Source organism: Xenopus tropicalis, chromosome 4 (assembly GCF_000004195.4).
Source record: "Xenopus tropicalis strain Nigerian chromosome 4, UCB_Xtro_10.0, whole genome shotgun sequence".
NCBI lineage: Eukaryota > Metazoa > Chordata > Amphibia > Anura > Pipidae > Xenopus > Xenopus tropicalis.
This window is the reverse complement of record NC_030680.2, coordinates 46,013,701-46,037,270: the sequence shown is the minus strand read 5'-3', so window position 1 is coordinate 46,037,270 and position 23,570 is coordinate 46,013,701. Positions and strand designations below refer to the sequence as shown.

The 23,570-nt window shown below is 41.7% G+C and overlaps 1 long non-coding RNA gene across 2 annotated transcripts in view; it reads left to right on the top strand.

The window, feature by feature from the left end:
- LOC116410373 overlaps positions 1-22,851 on the top strand; it is a 33,085-nt gene extending 10,234 nt beyond the window's left edge. Inside the window, exons 1-3 of one of the 2 annotated variants that reach the window (XR_004222338.1) lie at positions 17,751-17,834; positions 21,610-21,747; positions 22,366-22,806. This is a non-coding gene — a long non-coding RNA (uncharacterized LOC116410373). Of the gene's footprint in view, positions 1-17,750; positions 17,835-21,609; positions 21,748-22,365 lie in introns of those variants that run through there. The other variant, XR_004222337.1, reaches the window with a different exon arrangement.
- Positions 22,852-23,570: the final 719 nt, after the last annotated feature.

Below are 23,570 nucleotides of genomic sequence, written 5' to 3'. Positions count from 1 at the left end.
TGTAGGAACTGAGACCACAAATCTAGAGTGAACCAGTGGTAGACTTCATCACAGCCACAGAATCATCAATCCACAACAATAAGATACCAGTGGATGAGGCTGAAAACATCCGGTTAAAAGTATCAGCAGCCCTAGCTAATGTTAAAGCTCCCCCTTCCAACCTAAGTCTGCAAGAGAGGAGGGCTCTGACATCACTTGCCAAGGACTCAAGTGCCACCATCCTGCCGGCAGATAAAGGAAGGTGTACAGTGGTACTGAATACATCAGACTACCATGCCAAAGTGTCCACACTGCTCAACGATTCAGACACATATGAACAACTCAAGAGAGATCCAACAAGCAACTACAAGAAGAAGGTTATAGACTGCCTGCAGCACCTTGAGAAGGAAAAGGTCATCAGTCCAGATTTGTACCGTCGCCTTTACCCAGGTGAAGCCACTCCGTGCCTATATGGACTCCCAAAAATACACAAAGAAGGAGCCCCTTTGAGGCCAATTGTCAGCAGCATTAACTCTGTGACTTATAACATTGCTAAATACGTGGCCAACATCTTAGCCCCCTTAGTCAGAACTCCATGGACTTTGTCAAAAAAGTGAAGGAGTTAAAGCTGGAGATCGATGATACAATGGTGTCCTACGACGTAACATCTCTGTTCACATGCATACCTACTGCCGAGACAATTGAAACAGTGAGGAAACGGCTGAAACCAGACACCACTCTCAGCGGCAGAACAAAGCTGACCCCAAAACAAGTTTGTTCGAAAGCCCTGGACACCTTCAAGGGAACAACACCAAATCATTGGTTCAGATATGTGGATGACACCTGGGTCAAAATCAAAGCACGCGAGGTTCCAGCCTTCACCAACTCAGTGGACAAAAACATCACGTTCACAAGGGAAGATGTGAAAGACAGCTAACTGGCTTTTTTGGACTGTGCTATAGTTATCAAAGAGGGGAGGGACCTGGATATTGAAGTATACAGGAAACCCACCCACACAGACCAGTACTTGCTGTTTGATTCCCACCACCCTTTGGAACAGAAACTGGGTGTTATTAGGACTCTACATCATCGGGCTGAAACTGTGGCATCCAATACAGAGGCTAAGGAGAAGGAATATAAACATCTAAAAGGAGCTCTGAAAACTTGTGGGTACCCAGACTGGGCCTTCATCAAAACCAAATCCAAGACCAGCAGAAAGGCCAGACCAACAAACAGAAGGGAGGAACACAGCAGGCGAAACAACATAGTCATCCCATATGTCGCTGGAACATCAGAAAAACTTAGGAGAAACAACAAACAACAAACATCGCATTCCTGTGTTTTTCAAACCCAGCAACACCCTGAGACAAAAGCTGGTGCACCCTAAAGACCCTACACTTAAGCACATGAAAAGTAATGTGGTCTATGCTGTCCAGTGTAGTGAAGAGTGCTCTGACTTATACATTGGGGAGACAAAACAACCTCTCTGTAAGAGAATGGCCCAACATAGGCGGGCAAACTCCTCAGGACAGTCTACCTACACCTCAAAGAAAAAGGTCACTCTTTTGAGGACAGTAACGTGCATATCTTGGACCGAGAGGACAGATGCTTTGAAAGAGGCCATTTATGCCAGCCTGGAAAAACCATCCCTGAACAGAGGAGGGGGCCTGAGACACCGCTTGTCACCTACATACAATGCCGCTTTGACATCCTTACCCCGGCGGTTTCACAACAATTCACACTTCCAGTCATGTACTTTGAAGTATTAAAACCTTCATCAATGAGAATCATGGTACCATTGTGATTGTATCATACCTTCTTACACCTGTCAGTTTCAGCTAACACCTAACTGAACAAGTTCAATGGAACCATTGTGATTGAATGTCTGTGACTGTACTACCATCAAGAGTTTAAATACCGGGGAATTCCCTACCAGTCATTTGAACTGAAGAAGCCACTTGGATGAGTGGTGAAACGTTTTCAAGGAAAAAACTCAGAAAAGTCCAGTTGTTTTAGACTTAATTCTTCTAGATAGTGAACCATAGTGAATACTCTTATCCAAAATTTGTGGGCTTTAGGAGAAGACCACCATATATGAAACATTGTCCCTGTCTGGTCGCATCCCCGAAAGCATCTTGGGTCGGCTTTGGGCACAAATTTAGCTATGCGAGCTGGGACCAGGAACCACCTAAGAAGCACTTTATAGTTCGCCTCCAGGAGGGAAACGTTACATGAAAAACTTTTAACCGTTAGCCATATGGCTTCCCATTCTTCTAGTGCTAGGTTACTTTGTATATCTGTGTGCCATGCTGTAACGTATGAGAGGCCTGTGGCTATTTCATCTGGAAAAAAGGTGCTGTACAGAAGGGAAACTGATTTCCTATGCTTAGGATTTTTCAGACACCAGTTCTCAAAAAAAGGTCTCAGTTTTGTCTAATTGGTTGTATAAACACCATTGCGATTCGGCAAAATGCAAGAGTTGTCTCGTACGGAACCATTCAGATAGAGGAACCTTCTAGGTGTCTAAAAACGTTTGTAGTGGAAAGGGGCCGGACCTGGTTAACAGGTGCCCAATTGCCCATTTTTATTGGCAATCCACCATGTAAATAAAGTGGGGCTGAGCCCCGGTGCGAACTTGGTGTTACCTAGAAATGGGGCAGCTGGAGTATGGGGTGAACAGAGAGATAAAGGCTAAGCTGTAGAGTCCCAGATTTTTAAGGTTAACCGTAAACAAGGGCTGCATGAAGAAGGCCTAGACACTTTTGGGCTCCATATCAAACCAGTTGGGGAGAAAGGGTGTGAGAAATAGGATTCTAGAGAGACCCAGTGGGGGATATCCACTTGGGCATGCATTGGGGGGATTTGGGCAAGTTGAGCTGCTTTATAATAATACAGTAAATTCGGTAGGCCCAGTCCTCCTTTTGTTCGAGGGCAATAAAGTGTCCTCCTGTTGACCCTTGTAAGCTTCTTATTCCAAATGAACTTGATAACCTGAGCTTCAAATCTAGCTAAGTCTCCATTCTGTATAGGGATAGGGAGAGTGCGAAATAGGTAGAGAAGCTTAGGCAATAAAGTCATTTTAATTGAGTTTATACGACCTATCCAGGATATATTGTGGGAGCTCCATCCCTCTAAAAGAGACACTAAAGATTTGAACATTGCCGGATAGTTACATTTATAAAGGGAATCGTATGATTTAGTTAACGTAACACCTAAAATAGGAATATAGTGGTCCTGCCAGTGGAAATCAAAGTTTAGCTTTAAAAGCTGCACGGCAGGTTCTGGTAGATTAATATTAAGAGCTTCAGTTTTATTATGGTTAATGTATAAACCAGAAATAGTTCCAAAAGCCTGTAGGGTGTTGTATACATTAGGAAGTGATGTTAGGGGTCTGGAGACTATCAAGGTCGGGTCGTCTGCAAAGAGGCTAACTTTGTGGTGGGTTTCGCCTACCTCCAAACCCATAATGTTTGGGTTGGCTCTGACTGCTGCTGCTAAGGCTTCAATAGCTATGTCAAACAGTATTGGTGAAAGGGGGCAACGCTGCCTGGTTCCACGGCATATAGGAAAAGTAGAAGAGGAGAAGCCTAGTATATTAACCAAAGCAGTAGGAGCCCTGTATAACGCTTTAACCCATGTGATCAAGTTTGTTCCAAAGCCCCATTTGTTTAACATATAGTATAGGTAGTCCCATGATGGGGAATCAAAAGCTTTCCTAATATCCAATTTAAGGAGCATAGATGGTACAGAAGATTGAATGGCATAATGGGATAGTAAAGTGAGTCGTCTCATTGCATCAGAGGCTTGTCTCCCAGGAGAAAGGGGTTAATTCTGTGCGCTATTATTTTCCCAAGTAGTTTAATGTTTGTGTTCAAGACTGAGATAGGTCTGTAGTTCTTGACATCAGATAAATCTGAATTAGGTTTCGGTATAGCTGAGATTTTTGCTTGAAGGGACTCCTGTCTTAGTATGCCACCGACCCTGAGACTATTTAACATTGCTGTAAGATGTGGGGTGAGCTCCTTTGCAAATTTTTTGTAGTAGATGTTGGGCAGACCGTTAATTCCGGGAGCAGTATCTGATTTAAGATTCCTAATCGCATTAATTACTACTTCAGCAGAAATCTCCTGTTCTGTTAAGTTGATCTCGGGAGAGTTTAGGGAGGTGGAAATCTCAGAAACTTATCGTATGTGCTACGGGATATGGGCAATGGGTAGTATATAGTTTTTGGTAGAATGAAGCAAACTCATTCCTTTGAGGATTCCCTGTTTGGGACCCTTGAGCTGTACATATGTGGTGGATAGAGGGGTAAGAAAACTTGGTTGTTTAATTTGCGTGCTAAAGATCTACCTGGTTTGTCTAGTGAGTAAAATAGTTTTGTTTGGCCCATCTGAGTTTCTTTTCCGCTGCAGTGGTTAACAGCAGATCTAGCTCTTTTTGGAGTTGGGATATTTGGGGTTGATAGTTAACAGAGGGGTCCTCCAACTGTTTGAGGATCATTTGATCTAAGGATTGGGTAAGGAGCTGGATCGCTTTTTGTCTCGCCCTTTTCCGCTGTGAACCTATCTGAATGAATTGCCCCCTGATCACTGGTTTGTGCGCCTCCCACAGTGTAGAGGCCGTGAGGCCAGGCTGGGAGTTTTCAGAAAAGTATTGTCAAGCTCTTTTTAATGTTTTCAATTACATCCGGGAAACTTAGTAATGATTCATTTAGCCTCCAGTATCTAGCTCTTGGGCGTTCATGGAGTTGGGATAATGTGGTTAAAACCGGGCAGTGGTCTGACCAACTAATATTTAACATTCTGGAGGAGTAAAGTAAGGGGACAAGAGAGGGAGAGAGGAACATATGGTCTATTCTAGAGGAGATTTTGTGGGGAGCAGAATAGTGGGAAAATTGTTTAACGTCTGGGTTTTTTTCCCTCCATGCGTCTACGAGAGAAAAAGAGTTAAGCAGCTCCCTAAAAGACCGAGTTATCTTGAGAGCGCTAAGGGGTATCTGTTTTCCAGAGAATGACAGGCGGTCAAGTCTGTCGTTCCAGACTGAGTTAGAGTCCCCGCATATTAGTGGGCCTAGTTGGTTACTGTAACATAAGTCAAATAATTTAGTGAGAAACTCTATCTGATCGGTGTTGGGGGTATAGTAGGTTGCTATGGTTAACGGAGTGTCCCCTATGTGAACGTTTGTAATTATATAGCAACCTTCAGGGTCAATGAGCGTTTTGCCGATTGTTACGGCTAAGCTAGTGTGAAAGAATATACCAACCTCTTTGGTTTTAGTAGAGCTTGTTGATAGTATGGACCTCGAAAATTTTCTATGGAAGTATTTGGGAAAGGAAGTATGGGAAAAATGTGTTTCCTGATGTCATAACATCAACTTGTAGAGAGTTGAAAAAGGTGAAAAGCTTTAGTTCTTTTAACTGGAGAGTTAAAGCCTTGAACGTTTAGGCTCAGAATTTTAAAAGCCATGGAAATAAGGTGATGTCAATGCTTCCAGAAGCTGCCCACAGCCGACCTTATATACAAATATGGAAACCTGTAAACTTAACTTAACCTGTCCAAACAAAACTGCAAAAACATACATAAAACACTGTACCATAGGTACAACCAATACAATTATGAGAGCTCGGTAATTTCCTCTGCGACCCCTATCGGGGGAAACTTCGGGATACCGAATAGGGGGAGACACATGATCCGGCTAGCACTACATCTACAATAATGTCCCCAGTAAAGGAGTCTGAGAGGCTAGCTCTGAAGGCACACAAGCGCAAGCTTATGTATGTACATATATATAGGGGGAAAAAAATAAAGAAAAAGAAAAAGGAAAAAAAGCATAAAGTTAACCAGGTATATAAATGAATGGTCGTTGTCCACTCCTAAGGAATATCTCAGTGACGTCCAGGCTTGTATGAAGACCTCTTGGGGGCCTTAAGCAAGTGAAAGCACAATCGGTACGGTCTAAAGAAGGCATCCATCAAGGTGGTATAGAGGAAAGTTGGGAGGATCGTAGTCTGGAAGCCCTGGATCTGACTTTGTTCCATAGTGGAGTCAGCTGTAGTTGCGAAGCAGACGGAGAAGGAGAATCCCGGGAACAGGGAGCAGTGATCCCCAGTTTCACAAGCAGGTCTTGCTCTTACCGTGTGCTGCCTGTTACAGGTAAAAGCTAGGCGGAACGGAAAAAGCCAACGGTACTGGGTATCTTGCAGATCGGGCCTATGGCCCTTCTTTTTTGTAGTGTAGTGGGAGACAGATCCACATATATTTGGTAGGGATGGTCCTGGAAGACTAGGTTAGTAGTTTTCCTAGCCGCCATTAAAACTGCGACCTGAGTCTGGTGAAAGTGGAATCGCAAAATAATGTCCCTGGGTGGGTCACCTGGGCCGTAGAGCACGGTTCACCCTGTCCATCTCCAACCTAGCATCTGGAATGTCAGGGACCAGAGCATGCAGCAGATTCTGTATGGTAGCTGGCAAGTCTTATTGTTTCAGGTAGGCCTCGGATTCTCACGTTGTTACGCCTGGACCTGTTATCCGCGTCAATTTTATCAAGGGCCTCTTTAAGTTGGGCCTGGAGTGTGCCAATATCTTGTTCATGGGAGTCTATGACTGTTATGATGTCGTCTATTTTGGCTTCAGTGTCTGCAATACGTGTGCCAAGGTCCGCAACCTGCTTGGCAAGATCTGTAGTGATCTTAGTTGCTATTGCGTCTAGTTCTTGTTGCAGCATAATTTTAAATTTGTTTAACAGTACCTCGTCAGAGGGTCCAGGCTGTTCTCCCTGCATAGGTGAGCTACCCGATGTGTCGTCGAACAGACTGCCTTGCGAAGCCATCTGTGGGGAGCCTGAGGGAGGCGCTAAGGCTTCAGGCCTACTGAGGTACGCAGTTACTGAACGGGTACCTGTGGGAGGTGTTGAGGCTACCTTTGTCCGTTTGTGTCGGGAGCGCCTTGTTCTCTGGGAGGCCATATACTGTCACCGGGTGGTAACGGAGACGTAGGTGAGTGGGAACGACCAAATTAAGGGGATATTAAGCGACCGTAGGCTGTTAAGTGCTAGGACGGTGCGGAGCCAACTCAAGGTGCGGCCATCTTGTTTGGCCCGTGCATGCGCACCCGTGAATTATGCTTTAGTATTATTTCTATTAATTATCGCAATGCGATGGGCATAACGCTTTGCGATAAATGAGATTTCTGCGCATGCGATATGAGTAGTAATGCATGCAAAATTACTTTGATGAATTGTTACTTAATTAACAAACACTTTTTTTTTTACCTTTAGTGAATCGCCCCCTAAGTATGTATTTCATAATGTGCAGGGTCAAGTTGATAAAGGGCACGAAAGGGGCCCGAAACATGTCGTGTATGGCATAAAAATGAAAAACACTTTTTTTGCTGAAATTTTGCATTTTGTCTCGTGCTCCCCCCTATATATATTTTTCGATTGGACATTGGCTGAGAGTGCGGCTCTATTGCTGGGGGTTTGATGCATGAAGTCTGGAAGGCTGAACGCACAGGATTTATCTATTCGAATAATGTGCAGGGTTACTATTTGGTAAAAGGACAATGATGGACCTACGACAATATACAGTACTCTCTCCGTAGGGATCACAAATACCAAATGTCCAAGCAGGGATTGAACATGCTTTAATCTAACGTTGCTGATCTAGTCCTATCCACCAGCAACTTTACTGCATGTAGCTTCTCTTGCGGTAACTGGAACACCATTTCATGGGATTCAATGTCAATACCTAAAAAAAATTATCATATAAGTTGAACCCTCCATCTTTTCTTCAGCAATTGGAAGACCAAAAAAGGTCAATACATTTCTAAAATCTCTTAACAAGCCAGAGCAACATCCGTACCCTGGGGCCCCACAAACAAAGTCATCTAAGTAGTGCAACATATATTGATGACCTGCCTGGCCCTTAACCACCCACTCTAAAAAGGTGCTACATACTTCAAATAATAACAGGATATGGAACACCCCATCATGAGAGCTATATCCACAAAATACATCCATTAAAGCCATTAAAGCCCCTTCTCCTGCATCCCTTACTAGCTCAAATGATCCATACTGCACTCATGATTCATATTTGCTTTGCTCCTTATTGGACACAGTACCCAATGGGGATGTTCTCATATTATGGTGGCTGCATAAATGGACCAGTCATCCTGCCCGTCCCAACCTCCTTTAAAAGTTTATACCACAGCACCTCCTCATGAGACTGTACTGACTTTAAATTATCTGGCTCTAATTGAATATCGCTATCATGAAACGGTATCCAAAACCCTACCGGAAACCCATACTGCAAAATAATAGCTTTGTGTTCACTGGGATAGCTGTCTAGCCATGGTAGCATTTTTTCCATGCTCACCACGTCTTCGCCTTTGGAAGCAGTGGGCACCTTGGCAGCAGCTTGCTTAACTTTTTTGAAACATCTGATGGCTGGTTGAGAACCCCCACAGAAAGTACTCATGCTTGAAACAACAGGACAATGCAGCGGCTGGGGATCCGCCAGTCAGGGGCAGCGCAAGCCATCAGCTGTAGGAAGGGGGCTGCGTCAACCAGCTGATAGGGCAGCAGCTGCACTGCCAGAAGCTTTGCCATGCAGGCATTGAGCCTCTGCACTGGTGGCTGGGGGAAAGAGGTGCCTTGCGGCCAAGGAACTGGTGGGAAAAAAACCTGGTGGGGCAGGGCCTCAGAATCCTCTTCCCTTACTACAGGGTTTGGGAAGCTAGCACCTGTTCCCTGAGGAATGGGAGGTGGTGGACAGGAAGCACCCATGCCCCCTGGTGCCCTGCCACTTTGGTGGTGCTCCCATGTCATCCTGTGATACCATTTCATATGGGAACTCACTGATATTTGAGTCGCGTAGCAAATTTCACCCTTGGCGAAACTCAAATCTATGCATGCCAAATTTTTTCGCTCATCACTTCTAGCTGCCTCTCACCTTTTGAGGTGAGCCAAACCTCCTATTTCCTAGGTAGCCTAAGCTTGTCCTTCCTTAAGATGCTGTTAGGCTCCTATAGGCTACCAATTCTAGAAAGGCCAAATTTAGGGCCAGTCCCTAAGATGTGACCATTGGCCATTTAAATGGGGATTGTACCATGTTCTCTTTTTTTAAAAAATAATTGCATGTATTGAAAATTATGAGATCACTGAGACCTGGTGGGATGATAAATGCGACTGGGCTGTGAATTTAAATGGTTATACACTTTTTAGGAGGGACAGAGAGATTAAAAAGGGTAGAGGGGTTTGTCTTTACGTAAAGTCAGATTTAAAGCCATGTAATAAAGACATTACCAATGAAAACGTCTAATCTCTTTGGGTAGAAATTTCAGTAGGGCTGAAGGTCACAAAGAAAATGGTCATTGGTGTATGCTATAAACCACCCCGTATAGATGAGGGGGATGAGGCCCAGCTATTGTTGCAAATGGAGGAGGCTTCAAAACTGGGTCAAGTTGTTGTTATGGGGGACTTTAATTATCCGGACATTGACTGGAGTAATGGGGTGGCTAAGTCAGAAAAAGCTAGTAGGTTTGTAAATATGCTAAATGACAACTTTTTATTTCAGGCGGTTCAAGAACCTACTAGGAATGACTCTATTTTGGACCTGGTGATATCTAATAATAATGAACTCATCTCTAACATTTGTGTGGGTGAGCATCTGGGGAACAGTGATCACAACATGATCTCCTTTGAGATAATGCTGCAGAGACAGCTCTATAAGGGAGCAACTAAAACGCTCAATTTTAGACGTGCATACTTTGCCAGTATAAGGGCATCTCTGCAATGTGTCAACTGGGAAAGGCTTTTCATGGGGTTAGACACAGAAGGAAAATGGAACATCTTTAAAACATTGCTTTGCAGTTATACGCAACAGTATATCCCCCTTGTAAGCAAGGAGAGGCATCGCAAAGCAAAACCCTTATGGCTGAATAAAGGTGTTAGTGTTGAGGTTGGTAAGAAAAGACGTGCTTTTGGGGCATTCAAGTTAGCTGGGACAGCAGAAACTTTCATCAAGTACAAGGAAGCAAATAAAGCATGCAAAAAAGCTATCAAGCAAGCTAAAATAGAAATGGAAAGGGATATTGCAGCTAGGAGTAAAAAGAATCCCAAATTATTTTTTAATTATGTGAATAGTAAAAAAATGAAGCAAGAAGGGGTGGGAACCTTATTACGGGGGGGGGGGTAAGTTGGTTGATGAGAACGGGGAAAAAGCTGAAATTTTGAACTCTTATTTTTCATCTGTCTATACATCTGAGGAGCCAGATAATGAAGGCTTCCCTTTTAATATGCCCAGTTCTAGTAATTTAGCTACTGACGCATGGGTCACTTGGGAGGAAATTCAAAAGAGACTTGAACATGTAAAGGTAAACAAAGGTCCAGGGCTGGATGGGATTCATCCCAGGGTAGTAAATGAGCTGAGCGCTGTGTTTGCCAAAACTCTTCACTTAATTTTTCAGGATTCATTGAGGTCTGGCATGGTGCCGAGAGACTGGCGGATTGCTAATGTGGTGCCGTTATTTAAAAAGGGATCCCGTTCTCAGCCTGAAAACTATAGGCCTGTTAGTCTGACATCAGTAGTAGGAAAAATTTTGGAAGGGGTAATAAGGGATAGGGTACTTGAATACATTGCAGTTCACAATACTATTAGTTTGTGCCAGCATGGTTTTATGCGTAACAGATCTTGCCAGACTAATTTAGTCGCCTTTTATGAGGAGGTTAGTAGGAACCTCAATGCTGGAATGGCAGTTGATGTCATCTAGTTGGACTTTGCTAAAGCGTTTGATACAGTACCTCACAGAAGGTTAATGATCAAATTAAGGAATATTGGCCTAGAACATAATATTTGTAATTGGATAGAGAACTGGCTGAAGGATAGATTACAAAGAGTGGTGGTAAATGGAACATTTTCTAATTGGACCAGTGTGGTTAGTGGAGTACCGCAGGGGTCAGTCCTTGGTCCTTTGCTTTTTAACTTGTTTATTAATGACCTGGAGGAGGGCATAGAGAGTACGGTTTCTATTTTTGCTGATGACACAATTGTGTAAAACTATAAGTTCCATGCAGGATGCTGCCGCTTTGCAGAGCGATTTGACAAAATTGGAAAACTGGGCAGCAAACTGGAAAATGAGGTTCAATGTTGATAAGTGCAAAGTTATGCATTTTGGTAGGAATAATATAAACGCGAACTATCTACTGAATGGTAATGTGTTGGGGGTATCCTTAATGGAGAAGGATCTAGTGGTTTTTGTTAACAAATTGTCTAATTCCAGGCAGTGTCATTCTGTGGCTACTAAAGCAAATAAAGTGCTGTCTTGTATAAAAAAGGGCATTGACTCAAGGGATGAGAACATAATTTTGCCCCTTTATAGGTCCCTGGTAAGGCCTCACCTTGAGTATGCAGTGCAGTTTTGGGCTCCAGTCCTTAAGAAGGATATTAATGAGCTGGAGAGAGTGCAGAGACGTGCAACTAAACTGGTAAAGGGGATGGAAGATTTAAACTATGAGGTGAGACTGTCGAGGTTGAGATTGTTTTCTCTGGAAAAGAGGCGCTTGCGAGGGGACATGATTACTCTGTACAAGTACATTAGAGGGGATTATAGGCAGATGGGGGATGTTCTTTTTTCCCATAAAAACAATCAACGCACCAGAGGTCACCCCTTTAGATTAGAGGAACGGAGCTTCCATTTGAAGCAGCGTAGGTGGTTTTTCACGGTGAGGGCAGTGAGGTTGTGGAATGCCCTTCCTAGTGATGTGGTAATGGCAGATTCTGTTAATGCCTTTTAAGAGGGGCCTAGATGAGTTCTTAAACAATCAGAATATCCAAGGCTATTGTGATACTAATATCTACAGTTAGTACTAGTGGTTGTATTTATAGTTTATGTATGCGAGTGTATAGATTGGTAGGTGTGGGTTAGGTGTGCTGGGTTTACTTGGATGGGTTGAACTTGATGGACACTGGTCTTTTTTCAACCCTATGTAACTATGTAACTAACTAACTATGTAATTGAGAAATACACTAGTTAGGAACCACTATTAAGCCCCCAAACAAGGAAAGTACTTCAGGCACATATAAATGTGGCAGTTGTGCTCTTTATTTTATTTTTATTTTACGTCTAACACATTTAAAGTAAGGTCTGCAGAATATGAAATGCAACACTTCATTAATTGTTCGACCACACATGTTGTGTACTTGTGCAGTGTCATTGTAGTTTCCTATATGTTGGTAAAACAAGATCCCGTTTGCAGGGCCGGAACTAGGGGTAGGCAGAAGAGGCAGCTGCCTAGGGCGCAACGATTAGGGGGCACCAGACAGCAGCCTCTCCTGCCTACCCCTAGTTAAGTTTTGCGTTGCGCCGCTTTGAATCGCACACCGCGCCGCTCCCCCCCCGCCCCCCCCCTCGAACTGCGCATGCGCGTTGGAACACACGGGGGTGTGTGCGAAGTAGCGGTGCAGGGGCGAGGTAGCTGACCGGGTTGCCTAGGGCGCCCGGCTGGCTCGGCCCGCCCCTGCCCGTTTGTAACATGGCCACCCATGACTGGGGGACTCCCGTCACAGGAAGAATTGGTGTTCAGGCCTTTTCTATGAAAGTAGACATCTTGCAGAGTAATGCTATGAACCAAGGTGCAGACTTCATTTAGCAGCTTTCAGGGATGGCAAGGTACATTCTTGAGCACTGAACATTGAATGTTTCAGTATGAAATCAGTTGCACAAAATAAACACATATACACAGCATTGCCTCTCACAAATCCTCCAGTGCCACTGTAATATGGAAAATGCACTAGCAGAGAGAAAATGCACAGAGCGGAGGAAACTTTTCCCTTGCTTCTCTCTCATAAAGCCTCCAGTGTTAGTTTTAAATGACATCTCCAGCCTAACAACATCAGGACAGACTTGAATAGCTATGAAATTACTAGGTTTGGTGTTATTTCGCCTTAGAGGTTAGAGGCAGCTTGGGTAGTCAGCAAGGGCAGCTTGTGGACCCGACGAGGAGGTTAATGGGGGAGATCCTTATGACTGCTGCTTCTTTGTTGTGTTCAGCATACAGTGTACGAGCTTTGCCCAAATTGTCTTACTACATCTTCTGTAGGTTCTCACTAACCTACAACTGAACCCATATGTGCCTAACTGGAGAAAATCACCTACCCCAAAACCCTAACTCTTCATCAAAGCCACAGACTGTCCTTGCTAACTAGCCCTGCTACCTCTCACCCCTGAAATTAGCTAGTGACAATCTATGCCTAGTCCTAACAGGGTGCAGCCTCCCAACTAGTCTAGCTCAAAAGTCTGTCTTGCCTTGATCTTATCAAGCCAAAAAGGAAGGTCCTAGCTCCTGCACTTCCTTATATAGGCTTTTTTAGGAGAATTCTAACGGCCAACCTTAAAGATTGGTGCCGCATACCTACTGAATTGAACATTGCCATAACTATTTGCAAACCAAATAAATGTCTTTTTCACCTCCCTACAAGTTCAAACGTAGAATTTGTAAAAATATGCTTTACATACAAACCTGTGATATGTTTTTTAGTTTGCCCAAGCATATTTACTGTAAGCATGATGGATGCTATGATTTATAGTGATCTTATATGGTGAGACCCGGATACTAACTTAACAGGAAACAAAGTGGATCTTGAAATGTAATACTTCAGAATGTGGTCTAAATGGCCACTTGGCATTGGGATTCTGGTGCTTACAAATGTATTAGAGGTGTGTAAAATGAGCCTTTGGCCTTATATAGATAAACACAACTTTTTTTTCTCGTTTCTTTTTTATGTTGTTGTTTTTTATCTGATAATAAAAGTATATAAGATCTGTCATTTGAAAGCATTAATTCTGTGATCTGGTTGCAGACTTAAAGGGCAATATGGGTTTGTTTGTGATATAACTGAAAAGAAATGCTAATGTAGTTTAACAATGCATGTATAATTGTTAGGAAGAGTCGGCTGTCAAAGATCTGATGATATCATTATGCTATGATAGTACAAGCTAACTGAAGACGGCAAGTATTTTTAAAAATAAATAAATTATGGGACAAAACTTAATTCAAAAGTTCAACTAAATTTTCTATTGAAAAGTAGGCCATGGTGGTTTTAAGGCAGTACCTCCTTGGAAACCCATACTGATGAGGTATAACAGTATATAAAACACAAGAGCCATTAATATCCTGGAAATCAATGCTGTCCAACTGGTGACCCGTGCCCCCCAATTGCGTGGCTTCCCATCTGTCTGGTTGGTGTGACTTTGTGCAAGTTTTACATGGTATCAGTATAGAGATTAACTGCCCCTCTGCATTGTTTACACCTCAGATCCAGGCTGTAAACCCCTTCATTGTTTGCACTTGTAAGCCTGTGTATGTTTACAACTGTAAGCCCCTGCACTGTTCACACCTGTAAGGCCATGTATCCTACCCTACTCTACCTGCCCTGTCTGTGTGTGTCTTACTCTGCCTGCCCTATGCTGCCTTTATGTGCCATACTCTGCCTGTACTATGCTGCCTGTAAGTGTCATAATCTTCCTGCCCTATGCTACCTGTGTGTGCCTTATTCTGCTTGCCTGTGCTGCCTGTGTGCCATACTCTGCTTGCCCTATGCTGCCTTTGTGTGCGATACAAGGACTCCAAGGTCCTTCTCCATTATGAATTTGCCTATTGCAGTCCCATTAATGGTACAAGTGGCTTGCATATTTTTACATCCCAGAACTTAAATTTATTCACATCTCATCTGCCTATGTAACTGACAATCATCACAAATGTTTATATCCCTCCCCCTTTCTTTTTTCTGTACCCCATTTATTCTTGAAAACAAAATAAAGAATTTATAAAAAAAAAAATCTCATCTGCCACTTATCTGCCCAGATGGCCAGTTTGTCAAGATCCTGTAGCCAGTTTCCTATCCACGTGCAAACGACTTTACTAAGACGAATAGACCTTAGTTTAAAAAACAGTCGTTTGTGGGGAACGGTATTAAATGCTTTGATAAAATCTAAACAGAGCACATCTACTGCACCCCCACTGTCCATCTTCTTACAAACCTTATCATAAAAAGCAATCAAATTTGTCTGACATGACCTGTCCTTCATAAAGCCATGCGGATTACTGCTCATAATGCCATTCCCAAGACCATAATTTTGATTGTGATCCCTTAACAAGCCTTCAAATAACTTGCCCACTATGGATGTCAAAGTTACTGGCCCATAATTGCCAGGCTGAAATATCTGAAACAGGCTGACAATATCGGAAACAGAGGCCACTGTAAAACTGAACCTAGCTCCCTCAGTACCCGGGGGTGTATTCCATCTGGCCCTGGTGCCTTGTGTAAACCTTTAAAGGAGAAGGAAAGGCCAAAATATTAGGCACCCCCATGTGACTTAAATCACCTACCTTTTACTCCGGGCTGTTTGGAGAGAACATCGCTCGGAGAGAACAGCTGCAGCGCTTCCTCCTTCCATCTTAGCTCATGCGCACGCGCAGTAGAGTGAAAAGCCGAACTTTAACAGAGAAGTCGGCTTTTCACTCTACTGCGCATGCGCCTGTCTTGTAGTCCTTGCAAAACGAAGCTGGAAGGAGGATGCGCTCCGGTACAGGTACCCCGGGCTGGTGCTGTTTTCTCCTAAGAGGGGTACAAGGTAAGTGATTAAAGTCACTTGGGGGTGCCTTACATTTTGGCACCCCCAAGTGATTTAGCCTTTCCTTGTCCTTTAAGCACCATATCCTGTGTCAACCACTGAATTGTTTGAGCTGAGCCAGCAGTGCAGCTATTGGGTGGGTCTTGGCACTCTGGCTTCTCTACTGTATACACTGAAGAAAAGAGCTGGTTTAACACATTTGCCTTTTCTGTATCCGTTGTAATATTGTTACTATAAATCAATGGGGCCACACTTTCTACTTGCATCATTTTACTATTAATATACTTTTTGGGGTTAGTTTTAGCCTCTTGCATAACGTGCTCCTCATTTTCTATCTTTTGCCATGTGGATTTCTGTTTTGCAACACTTGTTATAGTGTTTTTATTCATTAAATGCAGCTTCTGTCCCCCTCTGACTTGTATTTCTTAAAAGCTTTCCATTTTTCCCTATTAACTTTTTTACTTCTAAATTAAGCCACATATGGTGATTTTTAAAGTGGACCTGTCACTCAGACATAAAAAGCTGTATAATAAAAGCCCTTTTCAAATTAAACAAGAAACCCAAAATTATTTATTACCACATACATACCCATTATAAAAGCATTTAAAAATCCCAGCTGTCAATCATATATTGCCTGCCCCACCTCTATGCCTTAGGTGGGGCAGAGCATTATTTTCACTTTCAATTCAGAACTTCTTAGATGTTGCTGCTCTCCTCACATTCCCCCTCCCTTTGCACCATGTAATTTTGTAACCAGTGCATGGACATGGGCATTAGGTCCCCACATACTGGCACAGAAATAAGATTTTGGCAGGATTCAATGCCTACTTTGATAACAGTGTCCACAAAATGGTGCCGGCCTGCTTGCTGCAATTGTGAATTCCAAGGCTGAAGAATTAAAATAATTTATATGATGTAAGTAAAGTTTATTTTCTTGACAAACACAATAGAAAACAATTTGCAATTATTTCGTAAGGTGACAGGTCACCTTTAACACTTCTACATTAGCTTATTAATAAAATAAAGAGAACAGTAATGATTTAATATCATTTTAAATGACGACAAATTCTGCTCTGTGTTTTTAGCAAATGTAATGCCCCACTCTATGCTCTGAAGCACTGCCCTTAAGGTGCTAAAATCTGCTTTTCTAAAATTCAGGGTTTTTGTTGCTCTAGAATATATTTGTTTCCTGCACCAGACATCAAATGAATTAACATTATGGTTACTATTACCCAGGGGTTCAACCACTTGCACATTTGCTATACATTCTGGGTCATTAGAGATCACTAGATCAAATACAGCATGGTTCCTGGTTGGCTTCTCAACAATCTGTGACATAAAGTTGCCATGCAATAAGTTTATAAAGTTGCCCCCATGTATAAACTTATTCCCAGTACTGTCCTGGCAGTACTATTGATCCAGTCAATATCAGGGTAATTAAAATCAGTTATTATCACTTGCCCCAAACTACCAGGCATATCTATTTGCAACAGGAGCTGAGCCTCTTCCTCTTTGCTTACATTAAGGGATCTATAGTATACCCCTACCATTAATTTGGTGGACTTTACTATCTGTGAGAAGCTCAACCCATAAGGCTTCAGCTCCCTCGTTTACCACCATCCCTTCCTCCTTAATATTTGCTTTTAATTCCTGCCTAACGAACAGACACTATTGCCTCTGTACCTCCAAAACAATGTATAGCTTCCAATATTAACTGCCCAGTCATGTGACTCATTCAATCACGTTTTAGCAACGCCGATCACATCATATTTTCCCTCCAACGCCAGCACCTCCAGCTCTCCCATTTTACCAGTCAAACTCCTTGATTTAGGAAAAATACATTTAAAGTGGACCTGTCACCCAGACATAAAAAGCTGTATAAAAAAAACCCTTTTCAAATTAAACATGTAACCCAAAGTCATTTTTTATTAACACATCTGTAGGGAAGTGCTAATTTACACTTTCCCTGAATACACACCCTGTGACTTTAAATATGGGACAACCAAAAACATGGCTGCTGACTGTACTGCAAAGGGACAGTTCCCAGTCACAGCCTGGCCCAATCAGCAGGAGGGATTTGCTTCTGAACTTGTGACCCTGCTGAAAGAGGTTTGGAGCCAAAAAGATATGAAAGTGAGGCAGATCTTGTTCAGGAAGAGAGGAGAAGGAAAGCATGGACTCTGCACATTACTACTGAGAGCTGCTTGAGATTCCTGCATCTTTACTGTGAGTGTTCCTGTGGATCTGTACAAGTAGGGAGATAGGGTTCCACCTGTAGAACAACTATCCATATAGGGAACCCCAAAATCCGAGCATAGGGAGTTGGTTAACCCTTCAGCCATTTAGTGAATGGGATTACTGCAGCAGGCCTGAGCTATTGTTAGGGTAGTAATCCCTGTTAGGATAGTTAGGACTTCAGCCCTGTAGTGAGTTGCCAGCGTGTACACTGGATCTGGATGTGGGATTACCCATCAGGCTCTGTGACCCCTGCAGTAAATCTCCATCAGGATCCCAAGAAGCCTTTCTCTTCCCCTGCATCTCTAGCTCAGTGAGGATTAAAGCTGCCAGACTGCTTCCCTGCATCTGCTCTGCCCCACAGGATCTATTCCCCTTTTTCTGCCACCGGGAGTTTGGTGAGATTTTACAAATAGAATCAGTTAACATGTGCTTAAACAGTGAAAATAGCTTCTTGCAGCCCCAGGTGCACGCTGTACCCACTGCCCGGGCAGATAAATACAAAATTGAAGAAAACAGCAGCACTCCGGTTGTTTTGAAAAATGTGAATCTTTACTCAAGTGCCAAAGGCCACTTGAGTAAAGATTCACATTTTTCAAAACAACTGGAGTGCTGCTGTTTTCTTCAATTTGGTGAGATTTTACAGTTACACACCCCGGGTTGCTACAATCTGGTGTTGCAACACATAACTCTGCTACCACTACCTTCATACAAGGAGTTAACTTGCGCAGACAAATAGTGAGCACACTCAAGGTTCTTAAAGTGACAGTGGACATATCATACACAAAGGGGAATATTGTCAAATATTATATGTGTTATGTTGAAACTGTTACTCACTGTTTATTTCCATTACATTTGGTATATTAATCACTGCTGTTGCAGTTCCCAGGGAGTTGTTGCCCACTAATACATGGCTTAGCCCTGGGTGGAGACACATAAACTTTCCAAACCCCACAAATCTCCCACTTAGCGGAGGCTTGGGATTTTTTCTGTTTGCGCCCCAGTGTGGCCCTGGATATCAGTGCCAAGAAAGGGTTACACATCTATACCCATTATATAAGCATTTAAAAGTCCCAGCTGTCAATCATTTATTGCCTGACCCGCCTCTATGCCTTAGGCATAGGGGTGGGGCAGACAGTTACTTTCACTTTCAGTTCAGAAGTTCTTAGATGTCACTGCACTCCTCACTCCTCCCTTCTCTCCTCACCATCTAATTATGTAACCAGTGCATGGATATGGATATCAGGTCCCCCATACTGGCACAGAAACAAGATTTTGGCAGGATGCACAGCTTGCCTAATAACAACAGTGTCCACAAAATAGAGCCTGCCTGTTTTCTGCAATGGTGAATTCCAGTGCTGAAGGAAATAAGTTTCAAAAAATGTATATAGTGTAATTAAAGTTTATTTTGCTTGGAAAACACAATAGAATACAATTTGTAATTATTTCTTATGGTGACAGGTCCCCTCTAATACTGGTACCAACGTGAGAATTTTGCATAAACAACTTATGGCCCTCCCTTCCATTATCAGCATCCCCAAGCAAGTCTTCTCCCTTGTTTTCCCTTACTATGCCTACTACCTCACCTGTCCAGTCTACACTTTTACAGAAATATGTTTTATGTTTGCAGAAAATATGTCCGTCTTTTATCCCCCATGGCCTTAAACATGATGTAAATTATTTCTTGATATATGTGGCAGTGTGCCCTACTGTAATAGAGTATCTACCCAGAGCATAAATCTGTTAATGTCTGACAAGGGTACAGGTCCAACATTAGACAATAGCAGCTTTATGTCTGTTATCCTAAGAGGTGGGGTTTGAGTATGCATCTTATTTTGGTCAGTATTAGTGATGAGCGAATCTGTCCTGTTTCGCCGGAAAAAACTCGCGAACCAGCGAAAATGCGCATTGACATGCGACTATTTTGACGCTGCGACTATTCTTTTGACGCACAATTATTATTTTGACGCCGCGACTATTTATTTTGACGATGCAACAATTCTTTTGACGCCCGTGACAATTTTTGGGCGTGCAGCGAATTATTCCGCTGCAAATTTTTCATCCGTTTCGCGAAACAATCCGCCAATGTTCGCTGCGAATTTATGCCTGGCGAAACATTTCACCCATCACTAGTCAGTACCACAATTATTATTCTTCATCTTTTCATATTCCCATCTATCACCATACAAAAGGAAAATATGGGAATCAATTTCTCCATCACTACTATATATCGTTTTAAATTCGGAGATATTCCTGCAACTTGAGAAGGTTTTAATGAATAATTTTTAATGGGCACACGGGGGCTGCACAGCACTGTTTATGTAATGAATTATTGTTTTTTTGTTTAAAGGTATGCTACTGCATTTTCTAACTGCTGAATCTTCTGCTTTCTCTCATTTCTTGTAAAAATGAAGCTGTGTGAGTGGTAGAATGAGATAGCAGTTTAGTATTTTCAAGCATTTACTCCTTCTTTTCTAATTGATCTTTTAGCTCATCATATCACTTTACAAAGTTCCTGAGCTATGTTAAAGAATATTATATATTATTATATTATATATAATATAATTGTTCTGCCTTTCCTAAATCTTTTGTCCCTCACTTCTAGGACCACAGACAAAACACACTTTAGTCCCTGATCTGTATTAAAATCAATATCTTTCCACACAAATGGACCCACATAACTCTCAATTAATTCTTGGGTAGTGATGAGCCAGGCATGGATGTGTGGAGCCACTGGCGGATTGTTTCGAGAAATGGGTGCAAAAATTTGTGCGAAAAAATTTACAGCATGTCAAAAAATGACGTGTGCCTCAAAATAATGCTGCGTGTCCAAAAAAACCTGACGCTTTTTTTTTCGCCGTTTTGCAAATTTTTCATGTGAAACTCATCACTATTCTTGGGTCATATAAGCAAAATTCTTTGGACACCATTATATACTTTATCTAAATCTACAGACGGTGAACATTCCTGAACCTCCCAGTAATTTTTTTTTTTTAACCCGAGGCGGAGGCCAAAGAGTAAACTTAGCAAGGGTCTCCTAGTTACTGGTACTCTACAGAGAAGGACGTCCGTCTCCAGGCAGATTTTTGTACAAAGCAAATTGTTGAGGGTAAAGAGAATTGTGAGCAATGAAGAAAGGTTTGAGATGAGAGCAAAAGAGATGTGCACGCAGTTTAAGACTAGAGGCTATTGTGATACTAATATCTACAGTTAGTATTAGGGGCTGATTTACTAACCCACGAATCCGACCCGAATTGGAAAAGTTCCGACTTGAAAACGAACATTTTGCGACTTTTTCGTATGTTTTGCGATTTTTTCGGATTCTTTACGAATTTTTCGTTACCAATACGATTTTTGCGTAAAAAACGCGAGTTTTTCGTAGCCATTACGAAAGTTGCGTAAAATCTGGCGATTTTTCGTAGCGTTAAAACTTGCGCAAAAAGTTGCGTTTTTCGTAGCGTTAAAACTTACGCGAAACTTTGCACCTTTTAAGTTTTAACGCTACGAAAAAAGCGCAACTTTTTACGCAACTTTCGTAATGGATACGAAAAACTCGCGTTTTTTACGCAAAAATCGTATTGGTAACGAAAAATTCGTAAAGAATCCGAAAAAATCGCAAAACATACGAAAAAAACGCAAAATACCGATCATTACGAAAAAAATGCAATCGGACTCATTTCGACCCGTTCGTGGGTAAGTAAATCAGCCCCTTAGTGTTTGTATATATAGTTTATCAATTCTATTCAAACATTGGCATTTGTTGCAGATGGACCCCAGGCTAGATGTCTGGGTTGCTGATCCGCCAATTATGGCATATAAGAAGCCACTAATTTGAAAGATCGATTGGTTCATGGTTTGAATACTCCAGATAGGAAACATGGAAAATGGTTGAGTGGATCCAAAGGTATGTACAAATGTGGCAAGTGCGTGAATTGCAATTCAGTGATCCGTAGTGAGACATTCTATTATCCCAGGACAGGTTGTGAATATCGTATAAAGTATTTTATCAATTGTCAGAGTGATTACATGATCTATATTCTCAAATGCCCCTGTGGGAAATTATATGTGGGGGAGACCACTAGACCACTTACAACCAAGATTGGTGAACATAAGAGTGACATCAGACTGGGAAAGGTTACTTCACCTGTTGCGAGACATTTCCAGGCAGAAAGACATCAGGTTAGTCAACTTAGATATATGGGTATAGAAAGAGTATGTATGCCCAAGAGAGGTGGAGATAGGGAATTGCTATTGAAGCAAAGAGAATTAAAATGGATCAATAGATTAAATTCCCTTTCACCTGATGGTTTGAATGAGGACAGAGAATTGTCATTATTTTTCTAAAATGTGTAAGGTTTGGTTTATCACTATATATTTAGGTCTGGTGCTCCTTTCTGATCTTTCTTGATATTCATTATGACATCAGCTTGCTGTATAAGTAGAGAATATTTTTTCTCTAGTGATTTTAAATTGTGTGTGTTTATATGTGTATATTTATGGATATTTTTGATCCTCCTGATAGGCCTTCTACATGAGAGAAAAATATGTATACAGCAAGGATATAGAAATTAGGAATGATGATATTGAACTTTGAGAACTCTTTTGAAAACTTGAAGCAAATTAATATATGGCCTTGGAGGATTGGGAATGGTTTTAAGGAAAATATGATGTGTATTTATTGTATTTTAATAATTTAAGATGATATCCATTAATTTACACACAAGCACTTTATATTTGTTATACCTCACTGTTTTAAGGTGGGTTAATATATGTAACACTGATATTTGTGAATATTGATACTGACACTTTTATGAAATACATTGTTTGATTTATGATGTAAGTACACAGTTTTAATATTTGATATAAATGATGTTTTACTACTGTCACATGACTATATATTGGCATATTTTTTTTGATCTTTTGGTATGAGATTGTATTTTGCTATATATGCAATATTTTGGTTAAATAAAAATTGATTTGTTAAATAAAAATATTTTTTTAACTATAATACCTCCCTGGGAAAGTTTTTTTTCCGGTATGCAGGGTTTATCTGGGGATTTACAGATTTTTGCACAACACAGGTCCAAATAGTAGTTTCCAAATGGAGTTTAAAGGTCTGGATACCGTGAAGGTCCACAGCAAAAATACGGTTCATAATAGGCTATCCCAGGAACATCAGACAGACAAGCCCCCAATAGGTCTGAAGTGTTAGGTTACTTTTTGCAGATTTCGCAGGATACAGGATAAAAATAAGTATATTTATTGTGCTTTGTTCATTGAACAACATACAGCATAGATGATCAATACAATTAAGTTAAATAAAAATAGAGGAATAGGAAAGCAGCATAAGATTTTACAAGGCTGCCCCTCAATCCTGACTCTCTACTAAATCCAGACTCTTATTCACCTTTTTCCAGGAAAATCACTCCTTCAGAAGAGATGGCTTTGATGTTTTACAGCCCCAACTGTTGTTTACACATAAACAAACAGCATGCAACCCCCTGACAATGCAAGTTAGCTATTTACAATACAATAAAACAACTGTTTGCACAGTTGTGTAGTGTACTCATTGTGTTATATTAGCAGGCAACATTCCCTATCTTATAAATATATATAATATAGTGCAGATATAATGTAAAGGTATGACCCCCGCATACCTCCTACAGCATCCTCCTCCCAACACTTAAACAGAAAAGAAAATTGTACAGATTTTCAGTGCCAGTTTAT